This window comes from Camelus bactrianus, chromosome X, assembly GCF_048773025.1.
Source record: "Camelus bactrianus isolate YW-2024 breed Bactrian camel chromosome X, ASM4877302v1, whole genome shotgun sequence".
In the NCBI taxonomy this organism is placed as follows: Eukaryota; Metazoa; Chordata; class Mammalia; order Artiodactyla; family Camelidae; genus Camelus; species Camelus bactrianus.
This window is the reverse complement of record NC_133575.1, coordinates 73,752,649-73,776,388: the sequence shown is the minus strand read 5'-3', so window position 1 is coordinate 73,776,388 and position 23,740 is coordinate 73,752,649. Positions and strand designations below refer to the sequence as shown.

The 23,740-nt window shown below is 36.1% G+C and overlaps 1 protein-coding gene and 1 pseudogene across 4 annotated transcripts in view; one reads left to right on the top strand and one right to left on the bottom strand.

Moving 5' to 3' along the window:
• PCDH11X (protocadherin 11 X-linked) overlaps positions 1-23,740 on the bottom strand; it is a 594,276-nt gene that overhangs the window by 430,617 nt on the left and 139,919 nt on the right. The window lies entirely within an intron of this gene.
• LOC105067164 (DET1- and DDB1-associated protein 1 pseudogene) lies at positions 15,744-16,852 on the top strand (annotated as a pseudogene).

Below are 23,740 nucleotides of genomic sequence, written 5' to 3'. Positions count from 1 at the left end.
GGGTTTAGCCTTAGTGAGTGGGTGTGAGAGGCCAGCATTTGTGACTGCAGAGACAAGGCCCTACACTGAGTCAAAACTTCTGAGAGTGGAATCAAGATTGAGCAGGATAGGGACAATAGTGACAAAGGAAAGAGAAGGTCCAGGTAAAGTTGGGAAGGGAAAGAATACTATGATATCTCTGAAAGGAAGCCATCATTTTTTTTAACACAACAACAGAAAAAGGAGCTCTGTGAAGTTATAGCTACTTGTAAAGGTAGGCTACCCTATCTACTCCATCTAACAGTTCAAGAAATCTAATAATTCTACATAAGAATGAACAATCAAATATTATTGAGGTAAACCTCATACAAAGTTATTATGACAAAAGAAAATAAGGCACAGAATAGCATTCCTACAGTTCACAAAAAATGGATTAAATCTACAGCTTACAATTTAAAAATGAGCTGAAAGACATGAAGAAAATCATATGACATGAAAAAACAATATAAAGCAGACATAAATTGTAAAAAAAAGATAAGGTGACAGAATTCCAGAAAAAATTAGAAATAGAAGAATTCATTTCAAAAATGTTCCTTCAAAATTAGAGAAACAGGAAAATAAATATGAGATAATTAAATGTCAAATGGAGGAAAAACAAAGAATTTTAAAAACAGATGATAATGGCTTCATAGAAAGGGTCAGTTATTGAAAGCAGGTAAAGAAGATCTAACAGGCAAATAATAGGACTCATTGAGGAAGAAAATCAGACCAAAGGAACAGAACAAATTGAAACTGAACAAAAAAATTGAAGCTACATATTGAAAGAACACGCCATGACACCTCATGCCTGAAAATGTCAGCCCAGAATGACCAACACCATCATGTTTTCTTTAAAAATTACTAGAATTAGCAGAGAAGAGAAAAAAAATCTCTAAACACCTAAGAGAGTGGCTTGTTAGGGAATGAAATGTACTACCATAAGAGCTTTCAGTAGTAACTATGCCAGAAGGAAATGGAGGATATAGTGATTTTAAATACAGTATAACTGACTTACAACTATTAAAAAACATAAATTATGTTTATCCATATGAAAGAACTCAGGAATATTGTTTCAAACATGAATGAGCCAAGATTCCACTGGAGGATAAGCTTCAAACAACCAAAATGACCAGAGAGACTTAAAAAGTAGACACTAGTACTAAGAAATAAACATGTAAGATGAAGACTAAATTAGGACTAAAAAATAATGTAGCAAGTATATTTATGTACTATATCAATATAGATATAGTACAACATTTTTTAAGGGAGTGCACAATGAGGGAGCAGAGCCAAAAATATTTTTAACTTTTTTCAGTGGTGATAGTAATCATGTTAGTGTGTATGTCATTTTTCTGAAACCATTTTAGGTGTAATATATAGGATGAGCAAATGATAATCACAGACTTCTGATTTTTTCATACCTTATGTCCTTGAGAACCAGGATTATGGCTCTGAAAGAAAGAAGGTACAAATATAATACAGCAGATAGTATATTAAAAATCTTGTAGTCCCGAATTTGAAGGATCAGTGTACATCTATGAAGTGTTTTATCTTTAAATATATATATATATATATATATATATATATATACACATTTCATATCTCTGTCTGCTGGAAAGGCCTAATGAATGACCCAACCAGTAGCAATGAAGATCCTTAGCACCTAGATTATGGTTTCAAAATATTACTCACTAAAATAAAAGAGGCCCTCTTACACTAATGACAGATTCAAGATCTAAGGCAGGAGATAGACAAGGTGGTCCTTGAACATTTTCTCTTACCAGATTGCAAATAGCTGTCAAGATTATTAGGATCTTGTCAAAAGGACTCTGGAGCCAAACTGAAGAGGTGCTCACTGGCCCAAATTTGGACAATTTGAGCACCAATAAGGATAAGTATTATAATGAAATGAAACACATCAAATATGTTTAAATCTATAAATTCATAATGATATGAAAATAATCCACCTGGTCTCTCTTTGGGGATGACAGAATCAATTCATTATCTTAGAAACTGGTAAGTAGAGCTAAAGAATCATGCATTTATCTTGCTTTTCTTATATGACTTGTACCACTAGGCAATCAAATAATAGATAAGGGGAAACAATTCTTTTATAAAAAGTGTCGCTGGAAATAAATGAAAAGCAATAGTGGAATTAAATATCATGCTGCAACCACAGTGTATTAATGGACTTGGGCGCTGAACATTTGTTATATCACACAAAAAAGATATAATCAAAAGATAAAGTAGATATTATTTTCCATATTGTTTCTGCTAACTACAGCTAAAAACACTGAACACTGTGTATAAAATAAACATAAGGAGAGTCTGAAAGTTGGAAAGAGGGCAGATGAGTGGCCAGGGACCTCAGAACCCCAAAGAAGACATGGTGGTGAGGCCCCTGGGTTTTCTTCTTGCCTCATGGTATCCAGACTGTGTGCTGGAGAAGTCAGTATCCTGCAAACACCAAGAGACACAGACGAAAAAAAAAAAAAAGTCCCATCAAAAGCCTGCTTCTAGTAACCAAAAGTCCTGGAAACGGACAGTCTAGCAAGAAAGAAAACATTAGACAACAACCTCTTGACTTGAGCTGTCAAGAAATACAGAAAAATATGGTTCCATTCCTATTATTAGTGGAGACCCTAGTTTTCCCCCTTTGCCAGTTTGTAACAAGGGGCTTTATCTACTCTCCCCGCCATCCCATCCCTCTACCACCCCCTTGTTATTTTCCCAGAGAGATTTCAGAGAAGACTGCACGAGGGCAGTAATGAGTCACTCCTACCCCTCCCAGCCAGTGTGGCATCAGTGGAGGATTAGCGGAGAGCCAGAACTCCCACCTCACCGTAGCAGTAACAAGGAATCACCCCCACCCCTCGGATGTCCACAGAGGCAGAGTGGGGAACCTCGATTTATTCCCTCCACACCCAGCAGTAACAAGATGCTCCTCTCCCTCCTCACTGGAGTAGGCGGTGCCAGAGAAGACCAGGTCTCAGCACTGCACAACAGGAAGGAGGCCAGCCTCCCTCAGTGTTAGTGAAGACCACTTAGAGAGTAGCAGTTAGGCAACTCTGCCTCTCCCAAGGAGGATGGTATCAGCAGAGACCTAGTGGGGGAAAGAGACTCCTCACCCCACCCAGTAGTAACCCTTGCGCTCAGTGAGGGTCAGCGGAGGCTGAGTAGGGGACTGGATGGTGTCAGATGAGGCTTGCTAAAACAGAAATTTTACATAAAATCCAGAGTCTCATAATATAATACTTAAAGTGTCCAAATTTCAATTGAAAAATCACTTATCGTACCAAGAAGCAGAAATATCTGCACTTGAGTGAGAAAAAAACAAGAAGATACGAAAAAGAGCCAATGGAAACCCTAGAACTGAAAAATAAAATAATTGAAATAAAAAACTCTATGGATAGGTTCAACATCAGAATGAAAGGGATAGAGGAATGAGTCGGATAACTTGATAACAGATACATCAAATTTATCCAATTTGAACAAGAGAGAGAAAACAGACTGAAAAAGGAAAAAAAAAAAGAGCAGAGACTTAGGGGCCTGGAGAATTACAATAATATATCTAACATTCATATCAGAGTTCTGCATGGAGAGAAGAGGGCAGGCCTGAAAAGGTATCTAAAGAAATAATAGTGTGAAAAATTTCCAGATTTATCAAAAAATAGAATTTTACAGATTCAAGAAGCTGAGTAAACACATTTCAGTTCATTTTCTTCAGAACTTCTCAGAACCTTGGGTATACTAATATGCATTATGAAATCAGAATTTCACAAATGGATTACATATGCAACCATTTGTTCATAACTTTAGATAGGGGTCACTCCATCACCTCCCACCTGGGATCAATTTACAGTCTGCATTGATTTATTTTCTTTTTCTTTAAGAAATGTTGGGAAATCGATGATAGTAGCTTTTCTTATTTGAGAAGTATAAGCAACATTGGAATCAAAAGGGATGCACTTTCTTGGGAACTCCCAGAATCACGGAAGGCAGCTCCCCTCAGAAAGATGTGTGAGAAACAGCTCTGTCTAATGAAATCAGGTCTAATCTGGTCTTCTGTGTTTTGAAAAGCTGCCTAACTGCTAGTAGTAGATTTTTGGATAGTGAAGGTGATAATGAATCTGGGTCCCTGAGGTCATAGATGCAAAAACCAGGCTTGACTCAGAGTTTCTTGAACCAGCTAATCCCTTGGAAAATGGATATATATTTGAATCAATAAGTGAATCCTTGGAAACCCAAGAAGGAATAGGCTTGGACAGCTGAGCTCACTTGCATGGAGTAGTATGATCACTATTTTTGGAAGAAACATAAGAGCTGGTATTGAGATCTGGTCCCACACTATGCCATCTTAGCACTGGATTGTGTCCTCTGTGACCAGACTGTGTGGGACTAGTGTATTAGACAGCATTAGACAGCAACCAGCAGCAATGGCTGGAATGGACTGATCAAATTTGACTGCTTGGATTTAGAATCCAAACAGATCCCCATTTGAACTGCATAGGGAACCAGAGTATTATTGGTCAATTTGAGGTGAGGACGGGGGAGAGCCTCAAGAAAATATAAAGAGAAGTGACCTTATCTCCATATGGTATTTGCGGGGACAGTTTACACTGCTCATACTCAGGAATATTTCCTACTCTTTCTTTCAAGTTCTTCTGATGTACAAATACAGCTTCTGTCCTTTGGTAAATATTAATTGAAAGCCTACTGTGTATGGTTCAGGCTAAGTGCAGTATGTCAGAAGTGCTGGTATTATTCGTGATATTTTTCATGTATTTCATAGACATTTATTGACTAACAGGAAAAGGTCACAGAAATTAATGTCATAATCACTGCCCCTAAGGAGTTCAAAATATACACAGACAGATATAAATACAAATGTATGAATCACAGTACAGTTTGATAAGTACTATAAAAGGTACCGAAAAATTCCTGTGGAAACATAAAAAAGCCAGTGTTTTTCACTGCCTATGGGACTAACCATAAAAAGGGTTTGCATGTAAGATTGTGGAAAGGACCCCTGACAGATTGACATAAACCTTTAAAGTATATTTCTGTATTCTTAAAAAAATGTAACATTATGAAATCAGGTAATGTCCTTTCTCGGGTGTATTTTATAGAAATTACCTCATAAGTGAATATAAAAGATGTTTTCTTACCACTAAAGATACTATTTAGGGACCTCAGTAAAGATACATTCCCAAGATGATTATAATTTTAAAATAAAGTTCAGGGAGCCCCAAACTACCTAAAGGTCCTATTTCTCTCCCTCTGAAACTATTCTTTGTCAAGGGCTCGAAACATCCTATTAAAACTGAGCTTTGAGAAGCAGCTATAATTTATTACTGTTGATCCTGATTAATACATCAAATTTACCTCCTCTCTTACTGATTCTTGCATATGTTGTTGTATGTTACAGTTAAAATTAAAATCTGCTCAAAATATTATTTACTTATTTGAATTGTGTGGAATTTTAATGCTTCATTCTACTGCTTCAAAAGAGAATGTATCGAGGTTTCTATAACCCAAGCTGTTGACAAATTAAGCTTCCTAATGAAATCCTCTTATACCTTTAGAACTTAAACTCAACTTAAAGTGGTTTAAAAGACAATGGCAAATGGCTTAATTTTCAAAAGAAATTAGTGGAGTAGGGGAGGGTATAGCTCGAGTGGTAGAGCGCATGTTCAGCATGTATGAGGTCCGGGGTTCAATCCCCAGTACTTCCTCTAAAATAAATAAATAAACCTAATCCCTCCCACCAAGGAAGTAGTAGAAAGGTAAGTTACACTAAGCATTTTACCAAAACAAATGTTATCTAACCCTGTAGATACATTTCACATCTTTATTCTCTGTTATTTGACATAGAGATACCAGGAGGGACATGGAGGGTCTATATCAGGTGAATTCCCTCAAAAAATGATAACAGAGCTGCCAAGATAAAATGAATATGATTTAAAATTTTAGATTTGTTATAAGTACTTTCTATTTTGCAGATTTAAAGTAATTGCAAAATCTCCAAGCAGTTCATTTAATCAAACGCTGCCTAATCTCTGATCACTTGAACACATAATCAGCTTCACACTTTTGCCCACTTGAGAATTATTGATTCTTCCTATTAAAACAAATACAGATCCAGGTGATACATATTATAATTATCACAGCTAATGTGATTACTGCATGTAAATTGATTACCATAATTAGGATATAGTTATTTGTATGAGAGAGAAGTAAATTGTCTGCAGGGTTTTTGGAGAAAAGAAAGATGAAGACAATCTATCCCTCAGCAACCAAATTAAGGGAAAAATATATTAAGTTAATATCATATGTCACTATTACATATATTTTAATATATATTAACTAACAATTTTTAAATAGCAAGGTTTTGAATGACTTTAGTATGAGAAGAGGGAAGGGCTAGATTGTGGGAAAACGAGAGGAAGAGAAAAACACCAGCAGCAAAGAGAGAAATGGAATAAATAGAAAAAGAAGGAAAATAAGAGGAAAAAAGGAAGATGGAAGGAGGAGAGAAAAGGGAAGAGAAAATAAATACACATTTCCACACAAAATATTGATCTAATGTTGTAATAATGATGCTCTCTTTTGCATTATTGCTCTTCAAAAGAAGTGTGCTAAGTGGAATTCTACTCCCAAGATTTCTTTTTCTCTGTTTTAAGATTTAAAAATTTTAAAACAATGGCTTTGATATCTTCACAGCTCATAAATTAAACAACAACAACAAAATCACCATCACACCACGAGAGACACAAAGATGAAGAAGACTTGGTCTCTCTCCAAAGGAAATTATCTTTTCCATTATGAGAGTTTTATTATAGACCATAGTGTGTTTCAAAAATGTTTCAATTCTTGAACCTCAATGAAATGCAAGCTGCTTAATTCTTACATCACTTATTAAATTAATGAAATGTCACACAAAGGAAAAAACAAAATGAATTGTTGACTGAGTAGTATATTTTATTTCAATATGTAATGTCTGGTTCTGAATAAAGAATGATTTACTAGGTTAAGTCGTAAAATTGGCCTTTACCACAAACTCTATGCTCTTTTGAAATGCAAATAAAAGGTACTTTATAGTAATATTTAATTTGTTTCATATAGCTTGTGTCTCTTTTTTTTTCTAGTGGATCTCTTAGTATTTTGTTCCTTAAAATGAAAACAATTTTTACTACAATATTCTTAATATTTAGTAAAAGAAAATTATGGATAAAGTTTTTTCTTTTTTGTCATACAATATAAAATAGTCATAATGAATTGTATGAAATTTTATCATAATTTTCATGCATTTTATTAATAAAATACATTTTTATTAAAAAGAGCTTTAAAATATAATCTAAGTACATAATTGCTATATTTAGTCACTGTAACCTAGATAGACAATAAATAGTAGACACTCATCAAGTCTAATAACGTCTAACTCAATTTAATATTATTTGATTAAGAACCAATATGTCTGGTACATTATAGGTGCTCAACAAATAATTGTTGAATATTCAACTCATTCTTCTTGTATGACCTGGTTTTGATTTTAAGTCTGGCTCTATAATAGATTTCATTTAAGTTTTTTTATCATATTATTGACTGAATCAAATTGATTACATTGCCATTTCATTTGCTTAGGCAAACTTTTAGCTAGCTGAGAGCAAAAGTTTAATTACACACACTGTGTATGGCACTCAAATGATGGCACTCAAAAATGTCCACACCCCAATCACAGAACCGATGACTATGTTATCTCACATGGGAAAAGAACTCTGCAGATGTTACTAAATTCCTTGAGATAGGAAGATTATTCTGGATAATGAAAGTGGACCCAATTTTACCACATGAGTTCTTTTTTTGGTTTTTTTTTTTTCATTGAAGTATAGTTAGTTACAATGTATCAATTTCTGGTGTACAGCACAATGTCCCAGTCATGCATATATACACATATATTCATTTTCATATTCTTTTTCATTAAAGGTTATTACAAGATATTGAATATAGTTCCCTGTGCTACACAGAAGAAATCTGGGGTTTTTTAAATCTATTTCTGTATAGATTTTGTATAGTACCACATGGATTCTTAAAAGAGGTAAACCTTCCTGGATGCAATCAAAGGATGATATTAGGAGAAGAAAAGTGAAAGAAATGCAAAGTTGCTGTTCTGAAGATGGAGGAAGGGGCCACGAGTCAAGGAATTTGGGCAGCCTCTAAAATCCACTGAAAGCAAGGAAACGGATTGTCTCCGAGAGCCTCCATAAAGGAACGTGGCCCTACTGTCATGATTTTACCCCACTGAGATCTGTGTTGGGCTTCTACTCTTCAGAGACATAAGATGAATAAATATATTTGCATTGCCTTAATCCACTAAATTTGTGATAATTTGTTATAGCAGCAGTCGAAAACTAATACATATGGCGTATGATTCAGTTCCTGCATATTGACGTTGACATAGTATCAATGACATACATAAAGAATGTGTTATAAAATGGTTGATTCATACATAGTTTAACTTAGAGTTGGTACATTTGTGATTCAATTAATTTAAGTCTATATTGACTTTATTTTCCTGAAGGAATGTGAATTTTTTAATTTCTTTTTTGGTGGACCTAATTTAAAATGGTCCCTCCAAAAATTGGCAGTTGGAGCTGCCAGCATATTTAGATGAGTTGGTCTACTTCTTCCTCACGTCATCCCATAAAATCTACTTTCAAGAAAAGACTGAGGTTCACTGTGCTGAAATAACTTATTTGAGCTAATCACTGAAAGAAATAGATTCCCGAGAAATGAAGCCAGATAAGAAAGTGGGAGAAGAGGCATCTGCCGTCCTCGCTGTGGTGGGATATATCCCTGTGGGAGGCTGAAAAACATCTGTGCTTCATGAAACCACTTCGTGAAAGAATTATGCTTCTCCACCAGACATTTCGAGCTCTTAAAAAAGATGCATTTAAAAAAGACAATTTTCCATACTAGCATTTAACTTAGCATTTAGCTCATTTTTATTCTGAATTAATTTAAATGTTCCTATAAAATAGATTTCAAGTTAGACATGATGTTTTTCTAGTTTTATGAAGAGTACCCTTTCCTTCTGAAACGGTAACTATGTGAACTTAGAAAACAAGAACAATGTAGTTAAAAGTTAAGTCCAGATCTAAGAAAAACAAAACTCTCAGAGAAATCCCCAAGTTTCTGTTGGAATATGGAAAGTCTTTGAAGAAAGCATTCACTACAAGGAAAATGTAGATTTTGAGTATGTTTTTCTCTGTAAATCACAAATGAAACTTTTGTGTATGTAAACCCAGTAGACTTCCATTTCTGGTGATATGGCAGAATAAATAACCTGAAAGCTCTGTTACAGAACTCAGAATTGTAGGATAAAATATAACAACACAAGAAAAGGAAAGCAATCCTCAGGAAACAAAAGAAGAAGGAGGAGGAGAAGGAGGAGGAAGAGGAAGGGGAGGGGAGAAATTGACAATGAGGCTGCCCTGGTGATTATGTTGAGGGAGGAGGGATTCACAGGTCCTACAAACCAAGGGGTTTGTGATTCCATTGCAAGGTCTAGTCTTAGGTTCATATGAGGTGGGGATTGTAAAGGAGATCTCTGAATAAAGCCAAGACCTTTAAGGGCCTATAAATAGGTTATTTATTTTTTTAATTACCCATCAAAGCAGTGAGATTCCAAGAATCTATGGTTATCTTAGTTTGGCCTCTGGGTGGGAAACAAGTTTCTCTTAAGAATTTGTAAACACAAACCTGTATTTTAACAAGTTGTGGTCTAAATGTATACAGCTCATATGGTCTAGGGATGCCTCCCAAAAAGTTAAATAGTGGTCCCCAATAAGTAATACTCCTGGGGTGCCTGGCAATAATAAACTCAAAACGTGTCTGGAAGGAGGCATGTTCAATCCAGGCAGAACAGAATTCCTACAGATAAATCACCTTTAAAGATTACTTCCAAGTTCAAAATTTACCATAGAAAAGAGTCAATGGCCACCCAAATAGCCCTGTTGTTACCCCCAGGAACTTTTGAGAATCAGTAGATAGATGAAAAGAAGTACTTTTAAATCAATTAAAGAAATAATAAAAGAATTTTTAAAACATAAGCAAAGAATAAAACATCAGAAAACATATTTTAAAAGAAATTAAGCTACCAAAAAGAAATACACAGCAATTAAAATAAAAATCTAGCACAATGTTTATTCAAAAATTGAAAATCTCTAGAGTGATATGATTCTAATGAGTAAAAAACTATTAAAAACATTTTTAACATATTAAAACATTTTTAATAAGGTAATATAGTAAAAATTAGGACCGTCATGCCACATGGAGTTCACCTTATTTTAGATTTCCCCCTGATTTTAAAATAATACTGTAACAATCACTGATTTATAGATGTCTAGATGTATATTTGTAGTTCCCCCAAAAAAGGAAAGAAAACTAATTTTCCTATGAAGTATGCAGCAATAAATTTGGATGATTTTCAATGTTCAGCTCAAAGACTTCAAAAGAAACTTTAAATGTTAATGGTGCAATAAGAACATAGTTTGCATACTTATATGATAAATATTTTCTATAGTTTAAAGGAATTTTTATGCAATTTTTGTGATACTTTTTTGTCTACAGTTTCTAACAGTATGTATCTTTCACATGCATATGTATTCTTCATTTTATTAAATTGGCTTTATTGGTGGTGGTTAAGTGGCAGATCAACAAAGAGAAACTATAATTTAGGATCTGAATTTTGTTTCTAATTAATTCATCTTCTGTGCGACAACAGCAGGCAGTGGGTAACTTATCAAATAGCCACTCATGCTTTTTATTGGATCTTGCGTCATTGTATACTGCCAGACCACTTAAGAAACCACAACTACAAATCCCTGTTGAATATCTGATTTTTGCAGGGACAAGTCAAGTTTCTGTTGAATTAAAAAAAAAAAAAAGGATTTTCTGAGATAGTGATCAGTTTGATGGAACTTGATTCCCCTCCATTTTTCCCTTGTTCAATTCCTCATTCAGTGATTGAATGGGGAGGGAGGTATAATAAAACAAAAACAAAAACAAACAAACAAAAAAACAACCTGCCTGTTATAGCACTGTAGAGTCCACTATTAAACATTTATTAACTGTAAGATTTTTGCTGTACTGTGAGCTTCTTGGAGACATGGAATAAATCTTGCCTACTATTTATACTCAGAGCCTCACATAAAGTTTCAAAAAGAGTAGACACTCAATGGTATTTACGGAATTAATAAATTAACTAATTTCAACTGTTCCTCCTTATTTCCTTCCTTTTTAATATAAAATAATTAATAATGCAGTTTCATCATTTTACACATACCCTTCATCAAGGCGACACAAAATACTCTAAAATCCCCACTCTTTCTAATTATCACTCATTAAAACTCCTTTCCTAAGATATCCATCAAATGATATTAAAATGCTAGACGACACCTTGAATACTAGTGAGAAATCATTCAAATGGGGTGTGATTGGTCAAGGACATCTCTGCTATTTGGGTCAGCTCAACTCTTTGAAAGAAATGCTACACGTTATTGGTGGAGATGTGTGTGGAGGGCAGTTCAGAAAGCAAGAATGGCTTAACCCAGGGTCCTAGACCTATTTTCAAAAGATAAATACTTCCGGTTCAGGTTAGAGCCATCAGTTTTTTAAATGTTAAGATTTCCACTCCACTTCTTGCTTTCATTCAATTTGATTTTGTCCTAAACTTAGGGTAAACAGCCACAGCTGTCTTTAATTCTTAGAAATTAGAGACCAAGCATATTCTTGCTAATTTTAAACCAGGGCAATTCAGGATAAGATATACCATTTGGTAAACTCTTCAGTGCCTCCTCAGTTTCTGACGTACTCCTCTAAGCATTCACTACTGAGAACTTCAGATCTTATTCTGATGAGTCAGAATTTGGAAAATTATATTAATCCATGGCTTTTTAAAAAATGTTTGCCTTCAGATAGAACATTTGACAATTAGATTGGCTGCTATTTGTCTGTTTTGCTTTCAAGTAATTAGCATTTTTTTATACTTCATGGGCTGTGATGATAAGGTATTTTCAAAATTTTGTATTTCAATTACTTGCAAGAACAAGTATGACTGTAGTTCCACACGATCTCCAATCACTTTATAGAGAAATACAAGTATCTTTTCTGTGTAGTAAATAAAATTGCACTAGTTTTGGGAAAAAAACGTCAAATGAAGGGGAACAGCGTAGAGTACGTAAAGATCCCCAACATGGTGATAAAGAGACTGGGATTCTAGTCCCAGCCCTGTTGTTAACTAGTTGTGTGTCTTTGCGCAAGTCATTTAGATTCCTTGAGTTTCTGTTTTCTTATCTATAAAATTACATGCTCTATTTTCACAATAAAAACAAAGTAGTAAGAATGTTGTTGCTATGAGGGAGAGATGGAAATACATTAAGAAGACAACATAAAAAGGAACATCCTGTCATTTATTATTCTTTCTTGTCTTGCACCAACACTTTAGCAAAAGTATTAAGGTGTCTTTAACAGTTTTAAGCAACACAAATTATTACACATTGAGTTGGACCCTAGAAGACTAACTTTGCCCAATTCATATTCCATGTCTTGCCAAATAGCAGAATTGCTGTTTTAAAATTTGTGTAATCTCACTCTCAAGAACAAATGTACTGATTTTTACAATGGTTATTTATTTACAGCTGAAACCCTACTCATGTTTGTTACAGCATATAAATAAGCTATCATTAGTACACTAGGTTTCCAACCTCAATTTTATCTAAATGCTGTTAAGATAATTTCACAATAATGCATTCGGATATATAGAAAATTCAATATCTTTGATTTGTTGTTAAATTTTAAGCTGACAAAACTGCCCTTTATGGAAGGCTTATATTGTATAATAAATGCAGACATGAAGTACTAAATTACACATACCATAAGCCTCAAATCATCAGCGATATCTCTAGAATTATACTCTGCCCTAAGATATTGGAAGAAATCCTAGAAATTGAGAAAAATGATGGCAGCTGCTGTCACTGTTGCTGGAGCCAAACCAAACTGCAATGTCTACACGTAATCAATCACAGCTCCCTGGGCCCTGCCTTTATCTCCATCTCCAAAAATCAGAGGCCACGGGTGTAAGATGAATAAGCACAATGTCATGAGGAAGCCTGAGCGGTGATCAGAGGAAGAGATTGAGATTCAGACAGACAAGCAGTGGGAGAGCGGCCGCCCACGGCATATAAGTCGGGGTAAATAGGGAGGCCACTACTTCACCTCTTCAACAATCATCCCTCGTGCACCTATTACGTGCCAGGCACTGGTGGGTGTTGGTGATACAAAAAAATGAATTAGATCCAACCCTGCTTATCAGGGAGCTCCCTGTATAACAGGTGAAGCAGAGATGCATAAATATTGTCACCTTTCCTGTGGATGGCTGTGACAATAAAGCTAGGTGCAAAATGTGCTTGGTAGCCCAGAAAAAGACTGAACTGCCAAGGAGACTCAGGAAACTCTCCCCAAGGGAATTGTCACTTGATTTGATGCTTAATAGAAGAATAGGAATTTTCCAGTTGGAGGAGGGAGTCAAAGGGCATTTAGGTCGGGGAAAGAACAAGTAAAAGAAAGGGACATGAAAAAGCACTCAGGCTAAAGGAACTAGGTTTAGTGTGCTCAGCCAAAGCTCTTGGTGTAGTTGTGGAGGCAGGAGGTTAAGAAAAAATAGAAGTGAATTGACTAGAAAAGCAGACTGGAGCCATATGATGAAACTTCTCATCTGCCATGTTGAAGAGTCTGAATCTTAACCTGCACTCAACAGGGAAGTCAACAGGATTTATAAAAAAAGGTCTTTTTTAGAATGGGACATCGGGGGAAAGTGTGGAGGGGTAATTTGATAGGGAGGACTGCAGGAATGAAGGAGGAAATACTAATTAGGAGGCTGGGTCACAATCGTCTAGACGAAGAAGACAAATCCAAATGCTTTCAAAGGCTGGCAAGTAAAGTAAATGTGAAGGTGGACCCCACCCTCTTACCCTGGACATTAAATTCAAGTAAACAAACTACCCTGGCCAAGCATCACTCAGGATACAATTTGGTTCAGGAATGCCGATTTTTAAAATCACAGGTAGGAGAAAGGATGATAACATTTTGAATTATGCAGTGGAAGAATGAAGAATGAAAAAGGGACAATGAAAAGAATATAAAAACAAATACATGTATGTTCATGTATGACTGACACATTATGCTGTGCACCAGAAATTGACACAACATTGTAAACTGACTATACTTCATTTAAAAAAATATATATATATACAAAAAAAAAGAAAGAAAAAGGGCTGGTTAATTCCAGATCTATTTGAATGGCAAATAGAGCTGTTCCAGCTATTTCTGAATAGTTAAGAAATTAGAATATACACCAAAATGGCCACAATGTGTGCTCACTGACTCCATCCAGTAACAGCGAAGGAGAAAGTAAGAGAGAAAACCCTGCCTCTTATGCACTGCCAGTGGAAAAAAAATTCTGCATAGATACTTACAAGTAGAAGTCAATGTGATTTTTTTAAAAAACACGTTGAAACTATAGTTTGGTCCTAGCAATACAGAAAATTGCCTAGCCTTAGTCAGAGGCTGTTTTATTTTTTCCATTACCTATTTTTTAAGGTGGACAGTGCATCTGGGCAAAAAAATACAACAAACAAACAAAAACTATACTAGAGCAGTGACAGAAGTCAAAATGATTATATTATTAAAAGTTATTTTCAATTGCAATTCTGCTATTACTTTATACAATTAATCCTCTTACTCCCTTAATCTATATCTAAATAGATGTGCTAGCAACAACCACAGAGTGGCAGGAAGGATTGCAGACGTGGAATCTACTTCGACTTGGAGTGAGGGAAACATAAATGAGGAAATACAGAGACTTAATTCTAAGGGCTGAATAATTTCTGGACAAAAGAGGAATTCTAATAGATAATAAGAATAATGAACTGAATAGAGGTAGTTATCTCAAAACCAAAGTGGAATGTTAAAATGATTTTCCCCACTTAAGCTAACCGATCATAAATTATTACTGAGGTAATATGGATAAATATTATCTTACTATTATATGTGATTTAAAAAAAGCACCATATACAATTCCGATACATTTAAGCATGCAATTTAAGTGCATTTCCTGCTTTCGAAAATGACTGCAATTTACATGTATCACTTACATAAACATAGTATGTCTTACATATGTCAGGTGATTAATGAATAGATTAACTGAACAGTGGTTAGACAGCATAATAGAATGGCAAAATTTGTGTCAGAAGACTGATATTTTGAAAAAACAAAGTCAAGAGCTGAGTGAGAATTTGGAGTCTTGATCATATCACAGTTGGCCATTTGCTGTGCAACCTTCAGCAAGGCCCAATCTCTGTGTTCAGATTTCTCTTTTGTGACCAGAGAGAAAGGAAGGCCAAACTGCAAACTAAGGGTTCCTTCTAACAGTCTATCAATGGATGCCCTTGTAAAAACAGAGAAAGAATGTCTGGCTCTGAAGAGGAAATAAATGTGGATGCAAAATTCAATTATCCCAAGCTAAAAATCAAGGTTTTTTACATCTATAAGACTGGAAATAACTCTGCCTTCAAAACTGTATCTGATTATTTTCTGTGTCAGAGCAAAAGTGTACTTAATGTCCAGGACTCACAAATTCAAAAGCCTCCAAGAGCCAAGCCAAAATCATAAATATGTGACATCTCCCAAATGCAAGATAATATGGGATGATAGGGTCCATGATCAAGAAGAGAATACGTATCTTCCAATACTTCTCACATTCAAATTCTTTTTCTAAACATTGCCTTTCAAAGCCCATCTTTGGCTAGATTTGAGCAGTGTGTCATAAGATTGTGACCTCTGAACCCTAAGTCATCTGTTATTAACGGTCTTAAAGTATCTTTTTTCACTTGGGTAGCTATATTGCTTGTCACAAGTCAGTAAACTATCTTATCAATGCTCAATTTATTCCTCATTTTATCTGATGCTATCAGCAGCATTTAACCCATTGGATCACTCACTCCCTCCTCTTTGATAGCTTTAGTCACCTGGCTCCCTGGACACCACATATTCAGATTTTCCTCTTACCTTTGGAGCCACCTGTCACTCTCCTTGACTGGTTCTTCCTCTTCTCTTAGCTCTCCAAAAGTTGGAGCACTCTAAGGTTTCTTCCCCTCTGTGTCTAAACATTCACTCCTTTGGTGATATCCAGTCACACGTCTTTAAATAACAACAATATACTGTCAATGACCAAATTTATATTTCCAGCCCAGACCTTTCTCTCAAACTCCAGATTCATATATCCAACTGATCACTTAACATCTACATATAGATGTATAATAGACATTTCAAACTTCAGATGTCTCAGTGTGGGCTGTGCTGTGGCTAGAAGTTACTGTGCTGCTGCGGTGGCGGTGGAGGTGGTGGTGGCGGCGGCAGCGGCAGCGGTTGAGGCCGTGGCCGAGGCGGCGACGCAGGAAATCAAAGATGGCAGATGTTTTGAAAGGGCTGCCTGTCTACAACAAAAGCAATTTTTGTCGATTTCACGCCGACTCTGTATGCAAAGCCTCGAACCGACGTCTCTCAGTTTACCTGCCCACTCGGGAGTACCCGACCGAACAGAAAAAAACATTCTTTTGCGCTAGCTACATCAACAATGGGACAAAAAGAATGCTGCCAAGAATGGAGACCAGAAGCAAGTGGACCTCGAGGGCGAGAGCTCGCTCCCTGCTCCGCCCGCCCCCCCAGCAAGGTCGCCCGGACAGACAGCCCACACATGCACGAGGACACTTAAGGCTCCCGCTTCGCCACCTGCGCCTCCTGTTCTGCCTGCTTCTCGCCCGCCCGTCTTGTGTAAGCGCCGCCACCCACTCCCGCCGCCGGCCCACCCATGCCCCACCGCCCACACCACTTCCAACCTCATAGGAGCCCATTGATTTACTCTCCTTGAGTTTTTATTTATGGTGTAAAATATACCAAGCCATGGTTAAAGGGGAAAGCAAACCCAGTAGTAGCGTGATGTTGGTAGATGCTTTTTAAAAAAACAGCATTGTTACTCACCTCTCCACATCCAGTCCCCCTCCTCTTGCCCCCCAGTTCTCCTCTGGAAAACTGGAGTGAGTCTGCGAGGGTCTAGAGCAGGGGCCCTGCTGTGGCTTGGCGTTGGGGTGGGGGGGCCTCCTCCCAGCTCCCACTTGCCGATCTGGGCCTTAAAGACTTTGCCTTGTCTCGAGTTCCACCGGGACCTATTCTGTGCCCAGATCTTGCTCTGAGCATGCGTAAGGGGGAGAAGTCAGCCCTTCTGGCTCTTTCTCTTAAGTCATTTTATCATGTTCTAGTGCGTGGTCCGTGTCCACCCCAGTAAAAAGATCTTTCCTACTCGGTGAAAAACAAAAACAAAAACAAAAACAAAAAAAAACTTAAGCTGTCTCATACTGAAATCCTGATATCTTTCCACAAAAGTGCCCCACTGGTATTCTTTCCAATTTCAGTTCCTAGTCACTCAATTATTTCAGTTACTGAAACCAAAAATCTTGGTGTAATTGTAATGTCTCTCTTTTTCTCACACCTTACATCTTAGTCTATCAGGGCGTCATCCTAATTTTACTTTCAAATAAATATGGACTCTGACTTCTTTTCACCACCTTCACTGTCTCCATCCTGCTAAACAGCTCTCTTCTCTCCTGGGGATTACTGCCATAGGTCTCTACTTGCACCATTACCCCCATAGACTCTCAACGCAACAGCCAGAATGAGCCTTTTACAATCCGAGGAAAGTTATTTCACTCCTCTGGACAAAAGCCAGGCCATGGCTCCCGGTTTTACTTCAAGTTAAGCCATTGTACTCACAGTGGCTTCTTCCAAAGCCCTTCAAGATTTCTCCCCTGCCGCTATCAACATCCCGCCCCACTATGTTCTCTCCTAGCATTTCCCCTCAGTTCAACTTGCTTTAGCGACAGTGACTTCCTTATAGTTCCTTGAACATACTTGTCATGTGTTCATGTAAGGATCTAATTCTTTCCCCCAGGGGGTGGAAAATTCTTCCTTAAATATTTACTTAACAAACTCCCTCAGCACATTTAATATTTGCTCAAGTATCACCTTCTCCATGAGTCAAAACCTGAGCATCTGCAAAATTACCACCACCTCAAGTTCTGGCGCTTCTCACCCCATTTACGCTGCTCCAAAAAGGTTATCGTTTCCTCATAGTCTACAATTTGGTAATCTGATGAGCATTTAAGATTTTCTCTCCCTTTGCTAGACTGAAAGTGCCATAACAGATATCCAGTGTTGTTCATCTCAAGCACCTAGAAGAATGTCTGGACCACTGGTACTCAATAAATATTTGTTGTGGTTTACTAAGTTATCAGAAAAGATAATTTATCACGATATTTAAATTCCATTTTTAGAGTCATGGTCTTATTATTCACAACAACTATCAGTAAGAGAGGAAGTAGAAGTAAAGGATGTGTTAAGTGCTTACTATGTGTCAGTCATTGTGCTGAGATATTTGCATATATATTATTCCATTTGATCCTCATGACAATCAAGTCAGAGTGGTATAATGGGCTCTGTTTTCCAACAACAGAACCAAAGTCATATAACTTGTAAGTAGCATAGTCAAGCTTTGCACCCATTGTTACTTCACACAAGATCTATGATGTTCAAAGAGAACTTGTATGTCATATACTCTTAAAGATAATTAATGTACAAATACCAAATAAATCCTGAAAAATTAAGGATAACTGGCCATGAGATTGATGTACAATTAATCAAGGTCCATTACTTACATTTCAATGTTTCTCTTAAAGAAATGTTGGTCGTACTCTAGAAAAAAATCCTTTTTTTTTAGATTTGTAAAAACTCTTCTCACATTATAAAATTGAGAACAAGAAATTAATTGGAATGGGAAATATCCTTAATATAGAAGCTTCACAAAATACCTGTTCATTTTATTTTTCAAGTAGAGCTTACATGGAGCTAACAGTTTGTGCTAATATAGAATAATACATGAAAAATTATACTAGAAACAGTAGAACAAGTTTTCCTCCAGTTTCACTTAAACTTTCACTGCTTAAAATTGAACAGATCAGCCACTTGAAGAAATATCAAGGGCTCGTTTGATAGCTTCTGTTTACTGTCAGAATTCTGCCAACTAGTTTCCAGAACAGGCAAAATTGTGTCACTTAAGAGGCTAATGCATTAAGTCTACAAGACAAATTGTTCACTAAAGGTGCAGTAACTATTTTCAAGAAGAAACAGCTGTGTTATCATTAGAAGGTAAGCTCTCATGATCATGTGGCCACTTATAACAGAAATTCAGCCACCTTAACAGCAGTGTACAATTTGTCTTCCAGACTGAATCCATTGTCTATGTAACTGACAAAACTCGCTGGTTTAGAGCTTATTCACATGCTGAAAACTGAGTAACATGTTTATACAGATACAAATGACTATAAAACCGCCCTCAACAACAGAAGTCAAAGTCCTTTCCAACCTTGCTACAACATCAAGATATACTGAGTAAGCTTAATTGAATTGTTTTGTTTTACCAAAGTATGCAAAGTAGTTCAGTTTCTTTTATTTTTTTGTAATAATTGTGACCTCAGGCTTTCATGAATGAATTTGCTGCTCCTTTTGAAGAAAAAGATCAAGAAAAATTCCCCAAGTGCAAAACCAAAAAGAAAAGGAAGCTTTCTTTGCTTACTTGAACTATGTATCTTGTCTTACTGTTGCTTTAATGTTTGCTTAAATAATGAAAATTTGTACGAAAGGGGTAGTTTCACTTTTTTCTCCCTTCCCCGATCTTCTAAGGAAACAAATTTATGAAAATTGCAGTGCTTTTTAAAATTATAATAATACAAAGTAGCACTTGCATGGCACTCCAGTTTAGAATGCCTTATATTTTCACCTGCATTTGGACTTCACAGTCCATTCAAAATTTGAAAGTAACTGACGGTCATTGGAAGCTTATGGGGTCAAACACTGTTAGGTACATTCCCCAAATCACCTCATTTTACTATGAAGTAGATATCATTATATCCCAATTTTTATTCTTTAATTTTTTATTTAAATGAATTCTTACATTTTTCTTGGTTTCCTTTTTTTTTATTTTTTAATTTGTTTTAGGTGGGAGGTAATTAGGTTTATTTATTGAATGGAGGTACTGGAGATTGAACCCAGGACCTTGTGCATGCTAGGCATATGCTCTACCACTGAGCTACACCCTCCCCACCTTCATATCCCAATTTTTAGTTGCAGAAACTGAGTCACAGAAAATCAAATAAATCATATAGGACCATATAATTAATAAGAGAAAGAAGTAGAATTCATACCTACATAGGTCTATCTTACTTTTAAAATGTATTCTCAATTGCACTTATAAATTAGGTACCTTCTCTCATTTTGTTCATCTATGATCCAAAGGATTTTGGTGGAGTTTTTTTTTTTTTGGCATCATGTTTTATGACATTTGATGCTTTAAAAAGCAGAATACTAATCAGAACTGCCTTTATTGAGTGTCTGCTGGGTACTGTACTATGAAATTTAAACCTATTGCTAATTTTCACTAAAACCATGCAAGAGAGGTATTATTATACTTATTTTAGGAATGAGAAAACTGAGGCTCAGTGAGCTTAAATAAATTATCCCAGGTCCCATGGCAAGAACTGGCAGAAGCAGGATTCCAGGCTACTGTCTTTCCACCAGACGATACTGCCAATCAGGATGACCCTCACTACCTGGAGGTTCAGTAAATTCTAAGCAGTGTGTCTTGAACTTTCTAACTTGATGCTATATTTTACAACAATCACAACTATTTTCTATCTAACAAGACATTATTTCCCAAGAAATTGCACATAAAATGAGCAAAGTCTTATTTGGATACTAATTTTATAGTGCAAATTGGTACAAGGAAAGCTGCTTTGACATGTGGATATATTTGTAAATGTTGCCTTTGGGCTTGCAAACTATTTTTCTCTGGAGTCAACCAAATGCAAATATAATTAAGCTACCCTTTCTAAGGTGACCACTTTTTAACCAACTATCTTTTGTATCAACTGCATTCCTTTGGGTAATAATGGAATATCTGGCATTATGCAATTACGCTGTATAGTATTTTAATTAAAAGATGTATCACTGAATACTTAAACATTCTGTGTCTGCCAGAACCTACAATCATTATGCAAATGGAAGGGAGCAGGAAAAGAAAATACACATCTTTTCTGTTTATATTTCAATTAGATTGTGAAAGTTCACTGCTGAAACTGACGATTTCACATTTTCTAACAGATATAAAAAGTTCAGGCATGCCCTTTTCTTAGTTCTAAGCTACATCAAATTCTACCAACATTAACTAAAATTTAATAATTTCATGTGTAATTATATATGTATAATTACATATGTATAATCAAACCTGCAAAGTACAACTGAACAAGGTCACCCACTTTTAGATTTATAACAATATGTTGTCAGAAATCACAGTGTTTTATTGTAATATTTCAGTGTGACATGGTGAACTAGATCGTTTCAAATTGATGTTCTTCTGGATTTGAAAATAACATTTCTTATTTGAGGGGTGAGTACTTAGATTTATTTATTTAGTTAGCTATTTTAATGGCGATATTTGGGATTGAGCCCAGGACCTTGTGCATGCTAAGCATGTACTTTATCACTGAGCTATACCCTCCTCTCCCAAAATCATGCTTCTTAAAAGATACACATACACATTTGTCAGGTCATCGGGGTATGTGATAATAACATGGAATGGTAAATGGTTAAGCATGGCTGAAGCATATTATGTAAAAGTCCTATAAAGCCTCAGAACAATTAAGCTAAGACTTCATAAGAAGAGATGTACAATAAAAATAAATACTTCGGCTGTTTAAAGCACTGTGGTCTCAAATCAGGCACATGAGATTGGTGTTGTACACAAACTGTATGTGAGACCTTATACAGCACTCTCTACTTGCTTGGGACTCAGTTGCTTTAACTGTTAAATGGGATAACAAAGTAAGAAGAAAAAACAGATGTGGTAGTATTTTGAGAGGGGAAAATACTAGATACAAATCTAAGGCATTTCTATTGTTATTTCATTGTTTATACTGAAGATAGATTGAATATAAATATTTAACCGAATGAACCTGTTGGAAGAATATTAACATGGCACAGAAGGGACTTATTATAAAGAAAAGTGGACTCCTTATCCAAAATCCATTCTCCAGCAATCACCACTGCTAACAATTTCTTCCCTTATCAGATTTTAAGAAATACATGCTAAGGCTTTCTATGAGAGTGAAGAGTTCAGTTTTTAAATCATCTCAGATTTGAAGACTTGCTTTTCCAACCCAATGCATAACTCTGAATTCTGATTTACTTTGTAGTTCGGATGGCGAGTACGGGGTGGGGCAAAAAGCAAGTCAGAAGTAGTCAGCAGACTTCGTTCAAGTCCTGGCTTTGTACCTCATCGGCTGGGTTGCTGGGTAAAAAGTGAAAACTTGGAGTATAAATTGCTTATCAGTAAAATCAGAATAAGAATATTTTCTCTCAAAGTTGCTCTTGAAATAAGAATATAAACAGGCTTTTTAAACTATAAGTGAAATATTAAGTTATTATTAATATGCTTTCTCAAAAGGTTAAATATTGATCTGTGTAGATAGGGACACTGGAATAAAGTACTCCCAAATTCAGCATGCCTACTCATGTCATACTGTTAAGGGTTTCCGCCTCTGTTCTACTTTGTCAGCTCTCTGGGAATGTTGGGCGCTGACTATGAAATAAGGCAACATTTCTGCTTAACTTCTTTTCCCACAGCATTCTCACCCATAAAGTCTGTTCACACCCTTCTAATAAGCGCACGCAGGTAACTGCAAGAAACAAAGGAAGAGAAAGGAAAGAAACTGACACAAAAACAGTTCCCTCCAACATCTCGCCCTTAAATTCAATTTCCCTTCATCGAACAAACTGTCAAAAGCAATAGGAAAAATATATGGGATACAATCTTCAGGTGAGAAACACATCTTCTCTCTACTCTAGGAAATAATCTTCTCAATACGCTCATTTGCCTCTGAAAGCATCAAATATTCATGCAGGCAACTCACAAAATGTAGCCTTCTAAAACTTAGAGAGAACCAGAAGTACCATTCTATAAACTTCCCTTCTCTTTTAAGTCAATGTGTTTGACTTCAGAAAGTGTAACTAACGGTTGCTTAAAGAACTTTCTTAATTGAAGCAGGACTTTTATTAACAGATATAAGGAAACAAAGAGTGGAAAATCAGTTCTTTCTAAACTGAAATAAAAGAAATCAGGTTCCATGAATTGTGGAACTGACTCTGCGTTCTCTGTCAAGTCCCTTAATTGTTTGGTCCCTTTCTTACTCAACTATAAATTAGTTTAACTCACAAGTGTGTCTAGAAAGCACTGCATTTAATGCCTGCTGTCAACCAAGCCAAGGCTGGCAATTGCACGTTTGATATACATGGCCTCCAATTCTGATTTTGGCTATGAATGCAGAGGGTAAGACGGATGTCAAAAACTGAGCCTGCAAGAGCCCATTAGGATGCTTAACATGTAAGAATGATGGGGGGAGCGGGAGAACAAGAAAAGAATGATAAATTGTGTTTGTGTGAATGAACTCCATATCTACCCTCGTGTGAACCCCCTCAGTGTAACTTACTCACTCTC